This window comes from Podarcis liolepis (assembly GCF_965112155.1).
Source record: "Podarcis liolepis genome assembly, chromosome: 1".
Lineage (NCBI taxonomy): Eukaryota > Metazoa > Chordata > Lepidosauria > Squamata > Lacertidae > Podarcis > Podarcis liolepis.
Window position 1 is genome coordinate 39,850,062 of NC_139554.1, and position 6,910 is coordinate 39,856,971.

Sequence of the window (6,910 nt, forward strand, 5' to 3'; positions counted from 1 at the left end):
CCCACGCAACCGCTGAACCGTAATTCATCTGTAAACTCATAACCGGATCTTAGCAGAAAGGAGAGGGGGGGGGGTAAGAGAAAAAGTAAGGCTCCTCTCCTCTCACGTGATTAAAAAACAAAGCCGAGCCGAGCATGCAGACAACTGCAGAGATTTGCATCTCTCCAGCTCTCCCTTCATTTAGAAAACACGCCGTTTGAAAGCCCAAGTCCAACAATGGCAGACTCTGGAGTGAAAGCGGGTCAGGCAGCCTCGCGGGTCCTCTCTCAGACATGTGGATATACTTTTGGCCAGGGAAGCAATGAAGGTCACTACATTTGCACCAAACGGTTTCTGCACACGCGCGCGCGCAAAAATATAACTTAAAGAGAAACAAAACACCCCGTTGTATGAGGGGCTGATTTTTTTTCTTTTTCTTTTTCACGTTTTAGCAAACGTTCATTGGTAAAGAGAAAAGGCATGAGAGAGAGAGAGAGGAATTCTTCGCCTTCCCATCTGATTTCTCTCTCTTTTTGTATTATAAGCGAGAGCAAAGAAGTTTTTGTTTGGTGGGTTTTCATTGATCAGTCACTCTGAGCTAATGTAATTATCCTCATCAATAGAAGGCTGCAGAGAGAATCATTATGTGGGTGACATTGATAAATGATCACCCAAGAGCTGCCTTTTCTCTTGGGCACCCCCACATCTGACCCTCCCACATCTACGAGGTAGCCATAGAAACACCTTGAGCGCCTCTAACGCGAACTGCGGCGAGGAGGAAGACGCAACCGAGCAAAGATACAACTTGCACGTTTGCCTTCCAACTCACTAAAATCTCCTCGCTTTTTTTCCCTTCCATAAGTCTCTCCTTCTCTCTTTCTCCCTGTGTGTCTCTCCTCTCTTTCCAGCATCTCAGGAGCCCTCGTACCTCATAGCTATTGAGGAAAACACATCCAAGTGGCTTTGTCCTCAAGGAGTTAAATAACGAGGTTGCCTGCACTCGAGGGCGACGTTGCTTTTCTCTAAGTAATTGCGTGTAATGCAAAACCCATTAGTTCGAGAGAGGCGTTCTTTTAAGTTGCGCCATTGCACAATATACAGCGTCTCCCATCCAGCAAATAACTCAGCGGGCGAAGCTCTTTGCAAAGTGCCTCAACCTGAAATCATCATCACCATTATGATTACAGCGACAAGGACTTTTGTATTTATTTCCTAAGTAAGATACAAAAAGAAAACCGCTCTAATCCTCTGAGTGCTTTATTTAAGCAAATAAGAAAATACGGCGAGAGGTAATTGATTCATAATGGCGAGGCTGCGAAGAGGGTGGAGGTGTTTGTTTATTTGATTCCTAAAGCAGCCGGAGGAGGAGGAGGAGGACGGGGAGGGGGAGGAGGGGGCAGCCTGAGCTGGGTCATCCATCATGACTGTGGCAGGGACCCTGCCCAGGAGCCAGCTCCCTTCTGTCTCTCTCTTCTCCCAAACTATTAATATGAAAATCTGCCTTCCTAACCCCTCCCCCCACCCTGGGTCCCCCTCTTATCCAGTTCAAGGGGGCAGCCGGCTTCCCCTCTGCTTCCATTAACAACTTAGCCAGAGGAAGGGGGCAGGGAAGAAAGTTCCAAAGCTTGCTTTCTTTCTTTCTTTCTTTCTTTCTTTCTTTCTTTCTTTCTTTCTTTCTTTCTTTCTTTCTTTCTTTCTTTCTTTCTCTCTCTCTCTCTCTCTCTTTCTTTCTTTCTTTCTTTCTTTCTTTCTTTCTTTTCTCTCTCTTTCCAGAAGTAGTCTATTGCCAAACCGAAAACCCAAACTGCGCTTCCTTGGGAGTAACAGCCATTCAATTCAAGGGGGCTTAGCATGCACAAGGTGCTAATCAATAAACAAGAATAGCTATTTTAAAAGCAAAATACCCTGTGCTAGTTAAGTGTCCACATTTCTGGTTAACTGAATGCCGAGATAAACACGGACTGCCCAAAACAACTTCAATGCCCCTCCAACACAGCATGCCACCTGGGATAGCCTTTCTCGTGGATCCCCATAAATTTTTATCCCACAAAATGAGGAGGAAATAGAATGAGTTCCATTTCACAGAGGCACTGAAGCAGCTTTCCTCCCTCGAATCAATTTTTTTAAAAAAACTTTTCTTATATCTGGACCAGGGCTTAAATAGACACTTTCACCCCCCACAACATGCAGGCTACTTCTTCCATGTTAATATTCACACGTGGCACAGACAAATCCACCAGCTCAAAACCAACGACGACCCCATAATTCTGAATCCTGTGCACATTTACTTGCAGGGAAGTCCCACAGAGTTCAACATCATCTTAGTTAGGCTTGCATAGGATTGCACCCTTAGTGTCTCTTGTTAAATTAAGAGTGTGTGTGAGTGGACCTACAGAGAAGGAGCTGAAGTTGGGTGGTGGTTGTTGTTGTTTAATGGCCATTTTGTAACTTTTAGGTGCAGCTGCGTGAGACACCCCACACGTGTTGAAGAGTCTCCTACAAACCACTCTGCTTCTCCTTTCGACATTAGAATAAGGTTACCAGACGTCCCCATTTCCCGGGGACAGTCCCCGGATTTACAAATCAGTCCCCATACAAAATCCATTGAAGTTGAAAAAAATGTCCCCGGATTCATTGAAAAAAATCTGGTAACCTTACATTAGAAGCCAGCAAAGGGCCGTCAAGATGAACGGTCTGCTCTGCTCTCCTTCAGTAACAAAGGACAGATCAATCTCAAACATTTTTGATTTACTAGGATTACAAATTCCTCCTCAATTTGTTCAGGGAAATGAAAATTTGGGGTTTCCCCCGTTACCTCTAAACAAGAGGTGTTTTTCTATTACCCTTTGTTCCCCAGAACATAAGCAATTTTAGTCAGACTACAGTATTTCCTTTAACACCATGTCGCTGTCAAAACACTATTCCCATTTTCTTTCACTTTTGACAGCTGAGCATTTCTTAAATACACCCAAATCGGAACCCCTCATACTAAACAGTAAACCTCAAACTGGAGCAATCCCCTCCCATTGTATTGCAGTAAGGATTTTAGCAATATAGATCAAGCAGAATAGAGCCCAGAGAAGGAAAAGTCATACAGCAGTAGGGACAGGGTGGGGGTGGGGTGGGGGTGGGGTGGGAACAGTTCTTTTCAAAAATACCCATCTAGCAGGCAGAGCTGGACTCTTTGCCTCCCTTGCTCCCCAAAGCCTGTGTTTTGCCAAACGTCAGAAAAAAGGCAGAAAATATTATTTAAAATGCTACCAGTTTTGCTTTGTTTTTGTAAATACAAGGACACGGGGGGGGATGTCTTGCTGACACCCAAATAATCCTATGCTTGAAAGCTCTCTTTCACAATAAACTGAGAGTTGCACAGATTTGGGAAGCTTGGATGTTTCAGTTGGAACAAAAAAATTAAACCAAACGTTGACACCACCACTCCCTCAAACTTAAGACAAAGTGCTTAGAACAGAGCGATATCTCGGCTAACATTTCTTCTGTACCCCCCGCTTCTACTGCAAAAAGAGTCAAAGTGTAAGAATGAAACATTAGATCTGCAGAGTCATTAACATGTTGAAGTTTCAAGTGCAAGTTTTTGCCAACGTATTTTAAACTGCGGGGAAGGCAGTGCCACTCAAAGCCTCTTCTGCTCAGGCCAGGCTTTAAGAAGTTTTGCTGCACCATCCAGATGGACACCAATTCTTGCTTTCATCTGTCCCCCTCATGGGCTTCAACCTGCAGCATGACAGGTTGGCCTTGAGGGAATGGTATTTTGCAAAAGACTGCAATATTTGGAAACTGAATGGAAACTCAGCTCCATTCAGTTTGATGGACATTTCGTCATTGGGATGTAGATTGCCTCCAGCAAGTTCCCCAGCAAAACAGAAACATAACAATCAGTAATGAAAGAGGGTTGCATCATGACTTCACTTCCCCTAAGAATGAGTTGACATGGAGCTCTAGCATGTATATTCTGCTCATGGTGGATGGGGGAGAATCTAGAGCGCCTAGAATTATTTGAGAGGTGGGGGGTGGGAGAGGGGAATATGCTTTAAAGCTATAGCATGTATGCAGTCTAAGTCTTGATGGTCACATTTCTATGCAACAATAAACCAGGTTTTCTGGTTTATAGTGAATGAGCAGGACACTGGTACACATTGCCTTATCACAGCTCCCCTTGGCACAAGCAGGAAGAACCAGAATGTACTGACTTTTCATTAAGTCTATAGCTATAGTGGTTTGTTGCTTCCTAATAAGCCACAATCAGCAATCGAACAACAAACTATGGCTTCAGGTTCACTGGTGATAATGGCCTGTTAGGGAGCAACAAACTACAATTTCTGGTTTGCATAGAATGGGAAGTCAGGGTAGCCTGGTTTCTATGTTTCTCAAATCAGAGGAGGAGTAATTACTTCTGATGAAATAATCTGATGAAAATCTTTCTGATGTGTGAGCATAACTCAGCTCCCTTGAAAATGTACTCAGGATTGTAGCCTTTGTCAGAACCAAGGCTTATGCAAATAGGTCCTACTTATATTTCTATCTACTGTAAAAAGGCGGGGGCAGGATGGATGGACAAAGCCTAGTGTGTATGAGAGAGAGCACTTGTGTGTACCTGAAGCTTGCTTTTGGCCAAGTTCAGATGATCATTTCTTGGGGGGGGGGGATTTTAATTTCTTTTTGTCTTGTTCTATTTTGATGTGCTTATTTGTTGGTCTTAAATTGTATTTTTATGCTGTCTGTTAATCAGTTTCATTCATACCTGGCCCTGAGATCTTTTGATTAAGGGGGTTAACAAACAGTTTAAATAAATATTTTGGCTTATTTAGCTGAGATATGCACAAGCCTTTTACCTGTGTATGCAGTCTCTTTGCTCAGTCCCTTTGTGCAAGCTGTGATTAAGAACCCTCTACAGTAGTTTTAACCCAATTCCCCCTTTTTGGTCAAAACAGGAGATTATGGTTACCAGGTTTGGAAGTAGTCAGAGCATTAAACCAATTTCAACCTGTGATTCAATATCCTAGCTTGTTCTGAAACTGGTAACCATAGTTTCCCAGTTTGAAAGAAACAGGAAAATATGGTTAAGTAGCGACTTCCTTGTTTGGTTGCTGTGAGTTGCAAAGGGAAGAACAAGGAATTTATGTGCATGGAAGAGGAGAAGGTCTATACATATCACAGGTTAATAAAATAAGAAATTATTATACAAATGCACCATTCTAGCCCAGAAGAGAGTTTAACTTACCATCAGTAAAGAGTGAAAACTCAACCATCCCACTCCTCTCTTCCTTCCCAATAATTTTGTTGTGAAACACACCTTATTCAATCAAACTAAACAATTATTTACAAATCAGTTCCTTATCTTCAGACCAGGTCTGCACCTTGAATGCACAACTTTTCTCTCAGTAATCTAATTTTCTTTCTTTCTGGGACAATAGAAGGAGATTTTGCAAGTAGAAGAGAAATAACAATGTTTGCATTTCTTGTCCACCCTACAAATACCCCACGAAAATCACCAGCATTTAAGCACTACAATATTGATTATATGTATCTATGGCTGCAATCCTAGGAGCAAGCCTCATTGTAAAACAGTGGAATATACTTCTGATATACATGCATAGGATTGAACTGTAAATATGAACAATCATATGGATATAGTAAATCTATGGCTAAGTTTAATTTTTGTTCAGTAGTTGATTATTATTATTTTTTAATCATTAAATAAAACAAAGTACTCAGGTAATGGTTTGTAGCTGATATATCAGTAGTTAGATCTCTTGCTAAGCTACCCCTAATATTAACAGGTTCATTATAAAATCCTGTCCACAGTCAAGCTCTACATTCAAGTCAGCATTGGGCTTGTTGAACTAAAACTCAATTGTTGAGTAGTATGGGATAGAAATGTAAATAAATATATACAGGCTTCCTTAACCACTTATATGTAACACACAAACATTTTTAGCTCTAGACATTAAGCTTACACGTATGTCTGTTCACAGGCTAAGGCATTTATAAAATCACACGTTGCAATCTCTCTTAATCTTTGATGTGTTTTCTTTATATTATTATTGTTAATAAATACAAGTTTTTTATCCCTTCTCCCCAGGAAATAAGGTCTCCTTCTATTAATGATTAAAAACACAAAGGCCTAACAAAAAATCAAAAATGAAATATTTATTACCGCATTTTGTGACTTAACACCTTTTTCTTTAAAACATAACGTCACAGTCCTCATACAAGTATTTTAATGTAAATTTTGACAAAGCTTAAAGGTAACAGCATTTTTTTTCTAGTGAGGAACACGTGCTGAGAAAGGAAGAATTCATGGACATACAATACCAATTCCACAGCAGATCTGATACTAGCAAAAACATTCTTTTTTTTCAATTGAGGTAAACACATAGAATATCTAACATGAAACAATTAATAGACCGAACTCTGTACGAAGTTTGTTACAGTATTCTCTTGCTTTTTCCCAAGCTCTGAGTTCATGGTAATGTTCTAGGTTTGGTGCAAAGACCATTAATATCTTCTTTTGTTGAGGAAAGCTGCCCAACCTTCCGATTTGTCTTGTCCCAAGCCAAGGGCTCAGAACTACTAGAAGAAGGCTCCTGCTCTGTCCTTTTAAATTTTCACCGGCAAGCTCTTTGAAAAAAAAGAGTCCAAAAATATCTTGGGCTTATGAAGCACAAACTATAAAAGATCTGTTTGAAACTAAAGGACACATTTATGAAGGAACAAAACCAGGGGATGGCAAGGCCTTCTTGGAACTGTCTTCTGAGTGACGAGAGACCCAGCAAGACTTTAACTTCATCTCCAGGGTAATTCTTTTCTCACTGGCCAAAACAGGTCTGAAATATACTTTCGTCTTTCATGGATAGTGACTTCACTGCTGAACCAAAACAGTCATTCTTTTGGGAACAACACACATAGTGTG

At 41.1% G+C, this 6,910-nt stretch overlaps 1 protein-coding gene across 24 annotated transcripts in view; it reads right to left on the minus strand.

The window, feature by feature from the left end:
* Positions 1-6,127: 6,127 nt before the first annotated feature.
* The window catches only part of MEIS2 (Meis homeobox 2), a 233,695-nt gene continuing 232,912 nt past the window's right edge, over positions 6,128-6,910 (minus strand). For all 24 annotated transcript variants that reach the window (XM_083508336.1, XM_083508333.1, XM_083508338.1 and 21 more), the window contains one exon: positions 6,128-6,910. This exon is cut by the window's right edge and continues 639 nt beyond it. The gene's annotated coding sequence lies outside the window, so the exon portion shown is untranslated.